Source organism: Pristiophorus japonicus, unplaced genomic scaffold, assembly GCF_044704955.1.
Source record: "Pristiophorus japonicus isolate sPriJap1 unplaced genomic scaffold, sPriJap1.hap1 HAP1_SCAFFOLD_94, whole genome shotgun sequence".
Taxonomy (NCBI): domain Eukaryota; kingdom Metazoa; phylum Chordata; class Chondrichthyes; family Pristiophoridae; genus Pristiophorus; species Pristiophorus japonicus.
In genome coordinates, this window is record NW_027254868.1 from 1,840,746 (window position 1) to 1,857,172 (window position 16,427).

The window sequence follows — 16,427 nt, forward strand, 5'->3', positions numbered from 1 at the left end:
TGGTGCTGTTGCTCACAGACTGGACTACTGTTCGGCATATTGTTGTGAATGGTGCTGCTGTTCACAGATTGGACTACTATTGGACATATTGTTGTGAATGGTGCTGCTGTCACAGATTGGAAAACTATTGGACATATTGTTGCGAATGGTGTTGCTGCTCACAGATTGGACTACTATTAGACATATTGTTGTGAATGGAGCTGCTGTTCACAGATTGGACTGCTATTGGACATATTGTTGTGACTGGTGCTGCTGTTCACAGATTTGGACTACTATTGGACATGTTGTTGTGAATGGTGCTGCTGTTCACAGATTGGACTACTATTGGACATATTGTTGTGAATGGTCTTGATGTTCACAGATTGGACTAATATTGGACATATTGTTGTGAATGGTGCTGCTGTTCACAGATTGGACTACTATTGGACATATTGTTGTGAATGGTGCTGCTGTTCACAGATTGGACTACTATTGGACATATTGTTGTGAATGATGCTGCTTTTCACAGATTGGACTACTATTGGACATATTGTTGTGAATGGTGCTGCTGTTCACAGATTGGACTAATATTGGACATATTGATATGAATGGTGCTGCTGTTCACAGATTGGACTACTATTGGACATATTGTTGTGAATGGTGCTGCTGTTCACAGATTGGACTACTATTGGACATATTGTTGTGAATGATGCTGCTGTTCACAGATTGGACTATTATTGGACATATTGTTGTGAATGGTGCTGCTGTTCACAGATTGGACTACTATTGGACATATTGTTGTGAATGGTGATGCTGTTCACAGATTGGACTATGATTGGACATATTGTTGTGAATGGTGCTGCTGTTCACAGATTGGACTACTATTGGACATATTGTTGTGAATGGTGCTGCTGCTGCTCACAGATTGGACTACTATTGGACATATTGTTGTGAATGGTGCTGCTGTTCACAGATTGGACCACTATTGGACATATTGTTGTGAATGGTGCTGCTGGTCACAGATTGGACTGCTATTGGACATATTGTTATGAATGGTGCTGCTGCTCACCAATTGGACTACTATTGGACATATTGTTGTGAATGGTGCTGCTGTTCACAGATTGGACCACTATTGGACATATTGTTGTGAATGGTGCTGCTGTTCACAGATTGGACTAATATTGGACATATTGTTGTGTCTTGTGAAGCTGTTCACAGATTGGACTACGATTGGACATATTGTTGTGAATGGTGCTGCTGTCACAGATTGGAAAACTATTGGACATATTGTTGCGAATGGTGTTGCTGCTCACAGATTGGACTACTATTAGACATATTGTTGTGAATGGAGCTGCTGTTCACAGATTGGACTACTATTGGACATATTGTTGTGACTGGTGCTGCTGTTCACAGAATTGGATTACTATTGGACATGTTGTTGTGAATGGTGCTGCTGCTCACCAATTGGACTACTATTGGACATATTGTTGTGAATGGTGCTGCTGTTCACAGATTGGACCACTATTGGACATATTGTTGTGAATGGTGCTGCTGTTCACAGATTGGACTAATATTGGACATATTGTTGTGTCTTGTGAAGCTGTTCACAGATTGGACTACGATTGGACATATTGTTGTGAATGGTGCTGCTGTCACAGATTGGAAAACTATTGGACATATTGTTGCGAATGGTGTTGCTGCTCACAGATTGGACTACTATTAGACATATTGTTGTGAATGGAGCTGCTGTTCACAGATTGGACTACTATTGGACATATTGTTGTGACTGGTGCTGCTGTTCACAGAATTGGATTACTATTGGACATGTTGTTGTGAATGGTGCTGCTGTTCACAGATTGGACTACTATTGGACATATTGTTGTGAATGGTCTTGATGTTCACAGATTGGACTAATATTGGACATATTGTTGTGAATGGTGCTGCTGTTCACAGATTGGACTACTATTGGACATATTGTTGTGAATGGTGCTGCTGGTCACAGATTGGACTACTATTGGACATATTGTTGTGAATGATGCTGCTTTTCACAGATTGGACTACTATTGGACATATTGTTGTGAATGGTGCTGCTGTTCACAGATTGGACTAATATTGGACATATTGTTATGAATGGTGCTGCTGTTCACAGATTGGACTACTATTGGACATATTGTTGTGAATGATGCTGCTGTTCACAGATTGGACTATTATTGGACATATTGTTGTGAATGGTGCTGCTGTTCATAGATTGGACTAATATTGGACATATTGTTGTTAATGGTGCTGCTGTTCACAGATTGGACTACTATTGGACATATTGTTGTGAATGGTGCTGCTCTTCACAGATTGGACTAATATTGGACATATTTTTGTGAATGGTCCTGATGCTCACAGATTGGACTACTATTGGACATATTGTTGTGAATGGTGCTGCTGTTCACAGATTGGACTACTATTCGACATATTGTTGTGAATGGTGCTGCTGCTCACAGATTCGACTACTATTATATATATTGTTGTGAATGGTGCTGCTGTTCACAGATTGGACTACTATTGGACAAATTGTTGTGTCTGGTGCTGCTGTTCACAGATTGGACTTCTATTGGACATATTGTTGTGAATGGTGCTGCTGCTCACAGATTGGACTACTAATGGACATATTGTTGTGAATGGTGCTGCTGTTCACAGATTGGACTACTATTGGACATATTGTTGTGAATGGTGCTGCTGTTCACAGATTGGACTACTATTGGACATATTGTTGTGAATGGTGCTGCTGGTCACAGATTGGACTACTATTGGACATATTGTTATGAATGGTCCTGCTGCTCACCAATTGGACTACTATTGGACATATTGTTGTGAATGGTGCTGCTGTTCACAGATTGGACTACTATTGGACATATTGTTGTGAATGGTGCTGCTGTTCACAGATTGGACTAATATTGGACATATTGTTGTGTCTTGTGAAGCTGTTCACAGATTGGACAACGATTGGGCATATTGTTGTGAATGGTGATGTTCATAGATTGGACTAATATTAGACATATTGTTGTGAATGGTGCTGCTGTTCACAGATTGGACTACTATTGGACATATTGTTGTGAATGGTGCTGCTGTTCACAGATTGGACTAATATTGGACATATTGTTGTGACTGGTGCTGCTGTTCACAGAATTGGACTAATATTGGATATATTGTTGTGAATGGTGCTGCTGTTCACAGATTGGACTACTATTGGACATATTGTTGTGAATGGTGCTGCTGCTCACAGATTGGACTTCTATTGGACATATTGTTATGAATGGTGCTGTTGCTCACAGACTGGACTACTATTAGGCATATTGTTGTGAATGGTGCTACTGTTCACAGATTGGACTACTATTGGACATATTGTTGTGAATGGTGCTGCTGTCACAGATTGGAAAACTGTTGGACATATTGTTGTGAATGGTGTTGCTGCTCACAGATTGGACTACTATTAGACATATTGTTGTGAATGGAGCTGCTGTTCACAGATTGGACTACTATTGGACATATTGTTGTGACTGGTGCTGCTGTTCACAGAATTGGACTACTATTGGACATGTTGTTGTGAAGGTGCTGCTGTTCACAGATTGGACTACTATTGGACATATTGTTGTGAATGGTGCTGTTGCTCACAGATTGGACTAATATTGGACATATTGTTGTGAATGATGCTGCTGCTCACAGATTCGACTACTATTATATATATTGTTGTGAATGGTGCTGCTGTTCACAGATTGGACTACTATTGGACATATTGTTGTGTCTGGTGCTGCTGTTCACAGATTGGACTTCTATTGGACATATTGTTGTGAATGGTGCTGTTGCTCACAGATTGGTACTATTAGACATATTGTTGTGAATGTTGCTGCTGCTCACAGATTGGACTTCTATTGGACATATTGTTGTGACTGGTGATGCTGTTAACAGAATTGGACTACTATTGGACATATTGTTGTGAATGGTGCTGCTGTTCACAGATTGGACTACTATTGGACATATTGTTGTGAATGGTGCTGCTGTTCACAGATTGGACTATTTTTGGACATATTGTTGTGAATGGTGCTGCTGTTCACAGATTGGACTACTATTGGACATATTGTTGTGAATGGTGCTGCTGCTCACAGATTGGACTACTATTGGACATATTGTTGTGAATGGTGCTGCTGTTCACAGATTGGACTACTATTGGACATATTGTTGTGAATGGTGCTGTTGCTCACAGATTGGACGAATATTGGACATACTGTTGTGAATGATGCTGCTGCTCACAGATTGGACTACTATTAGACATATTGTTGTGAATGGTGCTGCTGTTCACAGATTGGACTACTATTGGACATATTGTTGTGAATGGTGCTGCTGCTCACAGATTGGACTACTATTGGACATATTGTTGTGAATGGTGCTGCTGTTGACAGATTGGACTTCTATTGGACATATTGTTGTGAATGGTGCTGCTGCTCACAGATTGGACTACTATTGGACATATTGTTGTGAATGGTGCTGTTGCTCACAGATTGGACTAATATTGGACATACTGTTGTGAATGATGCTGCTGCTCACAGATTGGACTTCTATTGGACATATTGTTGAGAATGGTGCTGCTGTTCACAGATTGGACTAATATTGGACATATTGTTATGAATGGTGCTGCTGTTCACAGATTGGACTACTATTGGACATATTGTTGTGAATGGTGCTGCTGTTCACAGATTGGACTACTATTGGACATATTGTTGTGAATGATGCTGCTGTTCACAGATTGGACTACGATTGGACATATTGTTGTGAATGGTGCTGCTGTTCACAGATTGGACTAATATTGGACATATTGTTGTGAATGGTGCTGCTGTTCACAGATTGGACTACTATTGGACATATTGTTGTGAATGGTGCTGCTGTTCACAGATTGGACTAATATTGGACATATTGTTGTGAATGGTCCTGATGCTCACAGATTGGACTACTATTGGACATATTGTTGTGAATGGTGCTGCTCTTCACAGATTGGACTACTATTCGACATATTGTTGTGAATGGTGCTGCTGTTCACAGATTGGACTACTATTGGACATATTGTTGTGAATGGTGCTGCTGCTCACCAATTGGACTACTATTGGACATATTGTTGTGAATGGTGCTGCTGTTCACAGATTGGACTACTATTGGACATATTGTTGTGAATGGTGCTGCTGTTCACAGATTGGACTAATATTGGACATATTGTTGTGTCTTGTGAAGCTGTTCACAGATTGGACAACGATTGGGCATATTGTTGTGAATGGTGATGTTCATAGATTGGACTAATATTAGACATATTGTTGTGAATGGTGCTGCTGTTCACAGATTGGACTACTATTGGACATATTGTTGTGAATGGTGCTGCTGTTCACAGATTGGACGAATATTTGACATACTGTTATGAATGATGCTGCTGCTCACAGATTGGACTACTATTAGACATATTGTTGTGAATGGTGCTGCTGTTCACAGATTGGACTACTATTGGACATATTGTTCTGAATGGTGCTGCTGCTCACAGATTGACTACTATTGGACATATTGTTGTGAATGGTGCTGCTGTTCACAGATTGGACTTCTATTGGACATATTGTTGTGAATGGTGCTGTTGCTCACTGATTGGTACTATTAGACATATTGTTGTGAATGTTGCTGCTGCTCACAGATTGGACTTCTATTGGACATATTGTTATGAATGGTGCTGTTGCTCACAGACTGGACTACTATTAGGCATATTGTTGTGAATGGTGCTGCTGTTCACAGATTGGACTACTATTGGACATATTGTTGTGAATGGTGCTGCTGTCACAGATTGGAAAACTGTTGGACATATTGTTGTGAATGGTGTTGCTGCTCACAGATTGGACTACTATTAGACATATTGTTGTGAATGGAGCTGCTGTTCACAGATTGGACTACTATTGGACATATTGTTGTGACTGGTGCTGCTGTTCACAGAATTGGACTACTATTGGACATGTTGTTGTGAATGGTGCTGCTGTTCACAGATTGGACGTCTATTGGACATATTGTTTTGAATGGTGTTGATGTTCACAGATTGGACTAATATTGGACATATTCTTGTGAATGGTGCTGCTGTTCACAGATTGGACTACTATTGGACATATTGTTCTGAATGGTGCTGCTGTTCACAGATTGGACTACTATTGGACATATTGTTGTGAATAATGCTGCTCTTCACAGATTGGACTACTATTGGACATATTGTTGTGAATGGTGCTGCTGTTCACAGATTGGACTAATATTGGACATATTGTTGTGAATGGTGCTGCTGTTCACAAATTGGACTACTATTGGACATATTGTTGTGAATGGTGCTGCTGTTCACAGATTGGACTACTATTAGACAGATTGTTGTGAATGGTGCTGCTGTTCACAGATTGGACTTCTATTGGACATATTGTTGTGAATGGTGCTGTTGCTCACAGATTGGACTAATATTGGACATATTGTTGTGAATGATGCTGCAGCTCACAGATTCGACTACTATTATACATATTGTTGTGAATGGTGCTGCTGTTCACAGATTGGACTACTATTGGACATATTGTTGTGACTGGTGATGCTGTTCACAGAATTGGGCTACTATTGGACATATTGTTGTGAATGGTGCTGCTGTTCACAGATTGGACTACTATTGGACATATTGTTGTGAATGGTGCTGCTGTTCACAGATTGGACTATTTTTGGACATATTGTTGTGAATGGTGCTGCTGTTCACAGATTGGACTACTATTAGACATATTGTTGTGAATGGTGCTGCTGTTCACAGATTCGACTACTATTGGACATATTGTTGTGAATGGTGCTGCTGCTCACAGATTGGACTACTATTGGACATATTGTTGTGAATGGTGCTGCTGTTCACAGATTGGACTACTATTGGACATATTGTTGTGAATGGTGCTGTTGCTCACAGATTGGACTAATATTGGACATACTGTTGTGAATGATGCTGCTGCTCACAGATTGGACTACTATTAGACATATTGTTGTGAATGGTGCTGCTGTTCACAGATTGGACTACTATTGGACATATTGTTGTGTATGGTGCTGCTGCTCACAGATTGGTCTACTATTGGACATATTGTTGTGAATGGTGCTGCTGTTCACAGATTGGACTTCTATTGGACATATTGTTGTGAATGGTGCTGTTGCTCACAGATTGGTACTATTAGACATATTGTTGTGAATGTTGCTGCTGCTCACAGATTGGACTTCTATTGGACATATTGTTATGAATGGTGCTGTTGCTCACAGACTGGACTACTATTAGGCATATTGTTGTGAATGGTGCTGCTGTTCACAGATTGGACTACTATTGGTCCTATTGTTGTGAATGGTGCTGCTGTCTCAGATTGGAAAACTATTGGACATATTGTTGTGAATGGTGTTGCAGGTCACAGATTGGACTACTATTAGACATATTGTTGTGAATGGAGCTGCTGTTCACAGATTGGACAACTATTGGACATATTGTTGTGACTGGTGCTGCTGTTCACAGAATTGGACTACTATTGGACATGTTGTTGTGAATTGTGCTGCTGTTCACAGATTGGACTACTATTGGACATATTGTTGTGAATGGTGCTGATGTTCACAGATTGGACTAATATTGGACATATTGTTGTGAATGGTGCTGCTGTTCACAGATTGGACTACTATTGGACATATTGTTGTGAATGGTGCTGCTGTTTACCGATTGGAATACTATTGGACATATTGTTGTGAATGATGCTGCTGTTCACAGATTGGACTACTATTGGACATATTGTTGTGAATGGTGCTGCTGTTTACAGATTGGACTAATATTGGACATATTGTTGTGAATGGTGCTGCTGTTCACAGATTGGACTTCTGTTGGACATATTATTGTGAATGGTGCTGTTGCTCACAGATTGGTACTAGTAGACATATTGTTGTGAATGTTGCTGCTGCTCACAGATTGGACTTCTATTTGGACATATTGTTATGAATGGTGCTGTTGCTCACAGACTGGACTACTATTAGGCATATTGTTGTGAATGGTGCTGCTGTTCACAGATTGGACTACTATTGGACATATTGTTGTGAATGGTGCTGCTGTCACAGATTGGAAAACTGTTGGACATATTGTTGTGAATGGTGTTGCTGCTCACAGATTGGACTACTATTAGACATATTGTTGTGAATGGAGCTGCTGTTCACAGATTGGACTACTATTGGACATATTGTTGTGAATGGTGCTGCTGTTCACAGATTGGACTACTATTGGACATGTTGTTGTGAATGGTGCTGCTGTTCACAAATTGGACTACTATTGGACATATTGTTGTGAATGGTGTTGATGTTCACAGATTGGACTAATATTGGACATATTGTTGTGAACGGTGCTGCTGTTCACAGATTGGACTACTATTGGACATATTGTTGTGAATGGTGCTGCTGTTCACAGATTGGACTACTATTGGACATATTGTTGTGAATGGTGCTGCTGGTCACAGATTGGACTACTATTGGACATATTGTTATGAATGGTCCTGCTGCTCACCAATTGGACTACTATTGGACATATTGTTGTGAATGGTGCTGCTGTTCACAGATTGGACAACTATTGGACATATTGTTGTGACTGGTGCTGCTGTTCACAGAATTGGACTACTATTGGACATGTTGTTGTGAATTGTGCTGCTGTTCACAGATTGGACTACTATTGGACATATTGTTGTGAATGGTGCTGATGTTCACAGATTGGACTAATATTGGACATATTGTTGTGAATGGTGCTGCTGTTCACAGATTGGACTACTATTGGACATATTGTTGTGAATGGTGCTGCTGTTTACCGATTGGAATACTATTGGACATATTGTTGTGAATGATGCTGCTGTTCACAGATTGGACTACTATTGGACATATTGTTGTGAATGGTGCTGCTGTTTACAGATTGGACTAATATTGGACATATTGTTGTGAATGGTGCTGCTGTTCACAGATTGGACTTCTGTTGGACATATTATTGTGAATGGTGCTGTTGCTCACAGATTGGTACTAGTAGACATATTGTTGTGAATGTTGCTGCTGCTCACAGATTGGACTTCTATTGGACATATTGTTATGAATGGTGCTGTTGCTCACAGACTGGACTACTATTAGGCATATTGTTGTGAATGGTGCTGCTGTTCACAGATTGGACTACTATTGGACATATTGTTGTGAATGGTGCTGCTGTCACAGATTGGAAAACTGTTGGACATATTGTTGTGAATGGTGTTGCTGCTCACAGATTGGACTACTATTAGACATATTGTTGTGAATGGAGCTGCTGTTCACAGATTGGACTACTATTGGACATATTGTTGTGAATGGCGCTGCTGTTCACAGATTGGACTACTATTGGACATGTTGTTGTGAATGGTGCTGCTGTTCACAAATTGGACTACTATTGGACATATTGTTGTGAATGGTGTTGATGTTCACAGATTGGACTAATATTGGACATATTGTTGTGAACGGTGCTGCTGTTCACAGATTGGACTACTATTGGACATATTGTTGTGAATGGTGCTGCTGTTCACAGATTGGACTACTATTGGACATATTGTTGTGAATGGTGCTGCTGGTCACAGATTGGACTACTATTGGACATATTGTTATGAATGGTCCTGCTGCTCACCAATTGGACTACTATTGGACATATTGTTGTGAATGGTGCTGCTGTTCACAGATTGGACTACTATTGGACATATTGTTGTGAATGGTGCTGCTGTTCACAGATTGGACTAATATTGGACATATTGTTGTGTCTTGTGAAGCTGTTCACAGATTGGACAACGATTGGGCATATTGTTGTGAATGGTGATGTTCATAGATTGGACTAATATTAGATATATTGTTGTGAATGGTGCTGCTGTTCACAGATTGGACTACTATTGGACATATTGTTGTGAATGGTGCTGATGTTCACAGATTGGACTAATATTGGACATATTGTTGTGAATGGTGCTGCTGTTCACAGATTGGACTACTATTGGACATATTGTTGTGAATGGTGCTGCTGTTTACCGATTGGAATACTATTGGACATATTGTTGTGAATGATGCTGCTGTTCACAGATTGGACTACTATTGGACATATTGTTGTGAATGGTGCTGCTGTTTACAGATTGGACTAATATTGGACATATTGTTGTGAATGGTGCTGCTGTTCACAGATTGGACTTCTGTTGGACATATTATTGTGAATGGTGCTGTTGCTCACAGATTGGTACTAGTAGACATATTGTTGTGAATGTTGCTGCTGCTCACAGATTGGACTTCTATTGGACATATTGTTATGAATGGTGCTGTTGCTCACAGACTGGACTACTATTAGGCATATTGTTGTGAATGGTGCTGCTGTTCACAGATTGGACTACTATTGGACATATTGTTGTGAATGGTGCTGCTGTCACAGATTGGAAAACTGTTGGACATATTGTTGTGAATGGTGTTGCTGCTCACATATTGGACTACTATTAGACATATTGTTGTGAATGGAGCTGCTGTTCACAGATTGGACTACTATTGGACATATTGTTGTGAATGGTGCTGCTGTTCACAGATTGGACTACTATTGGACATGTTGTTGTGAATGGTGCTGCTGTTCACAAATTGTACTACTATTGGACATATTGTTGTGAATGGTGTTGATGTTCACAGATTGGACTAATATTGGACATATTGTTGTGAACGGTGCTGCTGTTCACAGATTGGACTACGATTGGACATATTGTTGTGAATGGTGCTGCTGTTCACAGATTGGACTACTATTGGACATATTGTTGTGAATGGTGCTGCTGGTCACAGATTGGACTACTATTGGACATATTGTTATGAATGGTCCTGCTGCTCACCAATTGGACTACTATTGGACATATTGTTGTGAATGGTGCTGCTGTTCACAGATTGGACTACTATTGGACATATTGTTGTGAATGGTGCTGCTGTTCACAGATTGGACTAATATTGGACATATTGTTGTGTCTTGTGAAGCTGTTCACAGATTGGACAACGATTGGGCATATTGTTGTGAATGGTGATGTTCATAGATTGGACTAATATTAGACATATTGTTGTGAATGGTGCTGCTGTTCACAGATTGGACTACTATTGGACATATTGTTGTGAATGGTGCTGCTGTTCACAGATTGGACTAATATTGGACATATTGTTTTGAATGGTGCTGCTGTTCACAGAATTGGACTAATATTGGATATATTGTTGTGAATGGTGCTGCTGTTCACAGATTGGACTACTATTGGACATATTGTTGTGAATGGTGCTGCTGCTCACAGATTGGACTTCTATTGGACATATTGTTATGAATGGTGCTGTTGCTCACAGACTGGACTACTATTAGGCATATTGTTGTGAATGGTGCTACTGTTCACAGATTGGACTACTATTGGACATATTGTTGTGAATGGTGCTGCTGTCACAGATTGGAAAACTGTTGGACATATTGTTGTGAATGGTGTTGCTGCTCACAGATTGGACTACTATTAGACATATTGTTGTGAATGGAGCTGCTGTTCACAGATTGGACTACTATTGGACATATTGTTGTGACTGGTGCTGCTGTTCACAGAATTGGACTACTATTGGACATGTTGTTGTGAAGGTGCTGCTGTTCACAGATTGGACTACTATTGGACATATTGTTGTGAATGGTGCTGTTGCTCACAGATTGGACTAATATTGGACATATTGTTGTGAATGATGCTGCTGCTCACAGATTCGACTACTATTATATATATTGTTGTGAATGGTGCTGCTGTTCACAGATTGGACTACTATTGGACATATTGTTGTGTCTGGTGCTGCTGTTCACAGATTGGACTTCTATTGGACATATTGTTGTAAATGGTGCTGTTGCTCACAGATTGGACGAATATTGGACATACTGTTGTGAATGATGCTGCTGCTCACAGATTGGACTACTATTAGACATATTGTTGTGAATGGTGCTGCTGTTCACAGATTGGACTACTATTGGACATATTGTTGTGAATGGTGCTGCTGCTCAAAGATTGGACTACTATTGGACATATTGTTGTGAATGGTGCTGCTGTTGACAGATTGGACTTCTATTGGACATATTGTTGTGAATGGTGCTGCTGCTCACAGATTGGACTACTATTGGACATGTTGTTGTGAATGGTGCTGTTGCTCACAGATTGGACTAATATTGGACATACTGTTGTGAATGATGCTGCTGCTCACAGATTGGACTTCTATTGGACATATTGTTGTGAATGGTGCTGCTGTTCACAGATTGGACTAATATTGGACATATTGTTATGAATGGTGCTGCTGTTCACAGATTGGACTACTATTGGACATATTGTTGTGAATGGTGCTGCTGTTCACAGATTGGACTACTATTGGACATATTGTTGTGAATGATGCTGCTGTTCACAGATTGGACTACGATTGGACATATTGTTGTGAATGGTGCTGCTGTTCACAGATTGGACTAATATTGGACATATTGTTGTGAATGGTGCTGCTGTTCACATATTGGACTGCTATTGGACATATTGTTGTGAATGGTGCTGCTGTTCACAGATTGGACTAATATTGGACATATTGTTGTGAATGGTCCTGATGCTCACAGATTGGACTACTATTGGACATATTGTTGTGAATGGTGCTGCTGTTCACAGATTGGACTACTATTCGACATATTGTTGTGAATGGTGCTGCTGTTCACAGATTGGACTACTATTGGACATATTGTTGTGAATGGTGCTGCTGCTCACCAATTGGACTACTATTGGACATATTGTTGTGAATGGTGCTGCTGTTCACAGATTGGACTACTATTGGACATATTGTTGTGAATGGTGCTGCTGTTCACAGATTGGACTAATATTGGACATATTGTTGTGTCTTGTGAAGCTGTTCACAGATTGGACAACGATTGGGCATATTGTTGTGAATGGTGATGTTCAAAGATTGGACTAATATTAGACATATTGTTGTGAATGGTGCTGCTGTTCACAGATTGGACTACTATTGGACATATTGTTGTGAATGGTGCTGCTGTTCACAGATTGGACTAATATTGGACAGATTGTTGTGACTGGTGCTGCTGTTCACAGAATTGGACTAATATTGGACATATTGTTGTGAATGGTGCTGCTGTTCACAGATTGGACTGCTATTGGACATATTGTTGTGAATGGTGCTGCTGCTCACAGATTGGACTACTATTGGACATATTGTTGTGAATGGTGCTGTTGCTCACAGATTGGTACTATTAGACATATTGTTGTGAATGTTGCTGCTGCTCACAGATTGGACTTCTATTGGACATATTGTTATAAATGGTGCTGTTGCTCACAGACTGGACTACTATTAGGCATATTGTTGTGAATGGTGCTACTGTTCAGAGATTGGACTACTATTGGACATATTGTTGTGAATGGTGCTGCTGTCACAGATTGGAAAACTGTTGGACATATTGTTGTGAATGGTGTTGCTGCTCACAGATTGGACTACTATTAGACATATTGTTGTGAATGGAGCTGCTGTTCACAGATTGGACTACTATTGGACATATTGTTGTGACTGGTGCTGCTGTTCACAGAATTGGACTACTATTGGACATGTTGTTGTGAATGTTGCTGCTGCTCACAGATTGGACTTCTATTGGACATATTGTTGTGACTGGTGATGCTGTTAACAGAATTGGACTACTATTGGACATATTGTTGTGAATGGTGCTGCTGTTCACAGATGGGACTACTATTGGACATATTGTTGTGAATGGTGCTGCTGTTCACAGATTGGACTATTTTTGGACATATTGTTGTGAATGGTGCTGCTGTTCACAGATTGGACTACTATTGGACATATTGTTGTGAATGGTGCTGCTGCTCACAGATTGGACTACTATTGGACATATTGTTGTGAATGGTGCTGCTGTTCACAGATTGGACTACTATTGGACATATTGTTGTGAATGGTGCTGTTGCTCACAGATTGGACGAATATTGGACATACTGTTGTGAATGATGCTGCTGCTCACAGATTGGACTACTATTAGACATATTGTTGTGAATGGTGCTGCTAAAAACAGATTGGACTACTATTGGACATATTGTTGTGAATGGTTCTGCTGCTCACAGATTGGACTACTATTGGACATATTGTTGTGAATGGTGCTGCTGTTGACAGATTGGACTTCTATTGGACATATTGTTGTGAATGGTGCTGCTGCTCACAGATTGGACTACTATTGGACATATTGTTGTGAATGGTGCTGTTGCTCACAGATTGGACTAATATTGGACATACTGTTGTGAATGATGTTGCTGCTCACAGATTGGACTTCTATTGGACATATTGTTGTGAATGGTGCTGCTGTTCACAGATTGGACTAATATTGGACATATTGTTGTGAATGGTGCTGCTGTTCACAGATTGGACTAATATTGGACATATTGTTGTGTCTTGTGAAGCTGTTCACAGATTGGACAACGATTGGGCATATTGTTGTGAATGGTGATGTTCATAGATTGGACTAATATTAGACATATTGTTGTGAATGGTGCTGCTGTTCACAGATTGGACTACTATTGGACATATTGTTGTGAATGGTGCTGCTGTTCACAGATTGGACTAATATTGGACATATTGTTGTGACTGGTGCTGCTGTTCACAGAATTGGACTAATATTGGACATATTGTTGTGAATGGTGCTGCTGTTCACAGATTGGACTACTATTGGACATATTGTTGTGAATGGTGCTGCTGCTCACAGATTGGACTACTATTGGACATATTGTTGTGAATGGTGCTGTTGCTCACAGATTGGTACTATTAGACATATTGTTGTGAATGTTGCTGCTGCTCACAGATTGGACTTCTATTGGACATATTGTTATGAATGGTGCTGTTGCTCACAGACTTGACTACTATTAGGCATATTGTTGTGAATGGTGCTACTGTTCACAGATTGGACTACTATTGGACATATTGTTGTGAATGGTGCTGCTGTCACAGATTGGAAAACTGTTGGACATATTGTTGTGAATGGTGTTGCTGCTCACAGATTGGACTACTATTAGACATATTGTTGTGAATGGAGCTGCTGTTCACAGATTGGACTACTATTGGACATATTGTTGTGACTGGTGCTGCTGTTCACAGAATTGGACTACTATTGGACATGTGGTTGTGAAGGTGCTGCTGTTCACAGATTGGACTACTATTGGACATATTTTGTGAATGGTGTTGATGTTCACAGATTGGACTAATATTGGACATATTGTTGTGAATGGTGCTGCTGTTCACAGATTAGACTACTATTAGACAGATTGTTGTGAATGGTGCTGCTGTTCACAGATTGGACTACTATTGGACATATTGTTGTGAATGGTGCTGTTGCTCACAGATTGGACTAATATTGGACATATTGTTGTGAATGATGCTGCTGCTCACAGATTCGACTACTATTATATATATTGTTGTGAATGGTGCTGCTGTTCACAGATTGGACTACTATTGGACATATTGTTGTGTCTGGTGCTGCTGTTCACAGATTGGACTTCTATTGGACATATTGTTGTGAATGGTGCTGCTGCTCACAGATTGGACTACTAATGGACATATTGTTGTGAATGGTGCTGCTGTTCACAGATTGGACTTCTATTGGACATATTGTTGTGAATGGTGCTGTTTCTCACAGATTGGTACTATTAGACATATTGTTGTGAATGTTGCTGCTGCTCACAGATTGGACTTCTATTGGACATATTGTGACTGGTGATGCTGTTAACAGAATTGGACTACTATTGGACATATTGTTGTGAATGGTGCTGCTGTTCACAGATTGGACTACTATTGGACATATTGTTGTGAATGGTGCTACTGTTCACAGATTGGACTATTTTTGGACATATTGTTGTGAATGGTGCTGCTGTTCACAGATTGGACTACTATTGGACATATTGTTGTGACTGGTGCTGCTGTTCACAGAATTGGACTACTATTGGACATGTTGTTGTGAAGGTGCTGCTGTTCACAGATTGGACTACTATTGGACATATTGTTGTGAATGGTGCTGTTGCTCACAGATTGGACGAATATTGGACATACTGTTGTGAATGATGCTGCTGCTCACAGATTGGACTACTATTAGACATATTGTTGTGAATGGTGCTGCTGTTCACAGATTGGACTACTATTGGACATATTGTTGTGAATGGTGCTGCTGCTCACAGATTGGACTACTATTGGACATATTGTTGTGAATGGTGCTGCTGTTCACAGATTGGACTTCTATTGGACATATTGTTGTGAATGGTGCTGCTGCTCACAGATTGGACTACTATTGGACATATTGTTGT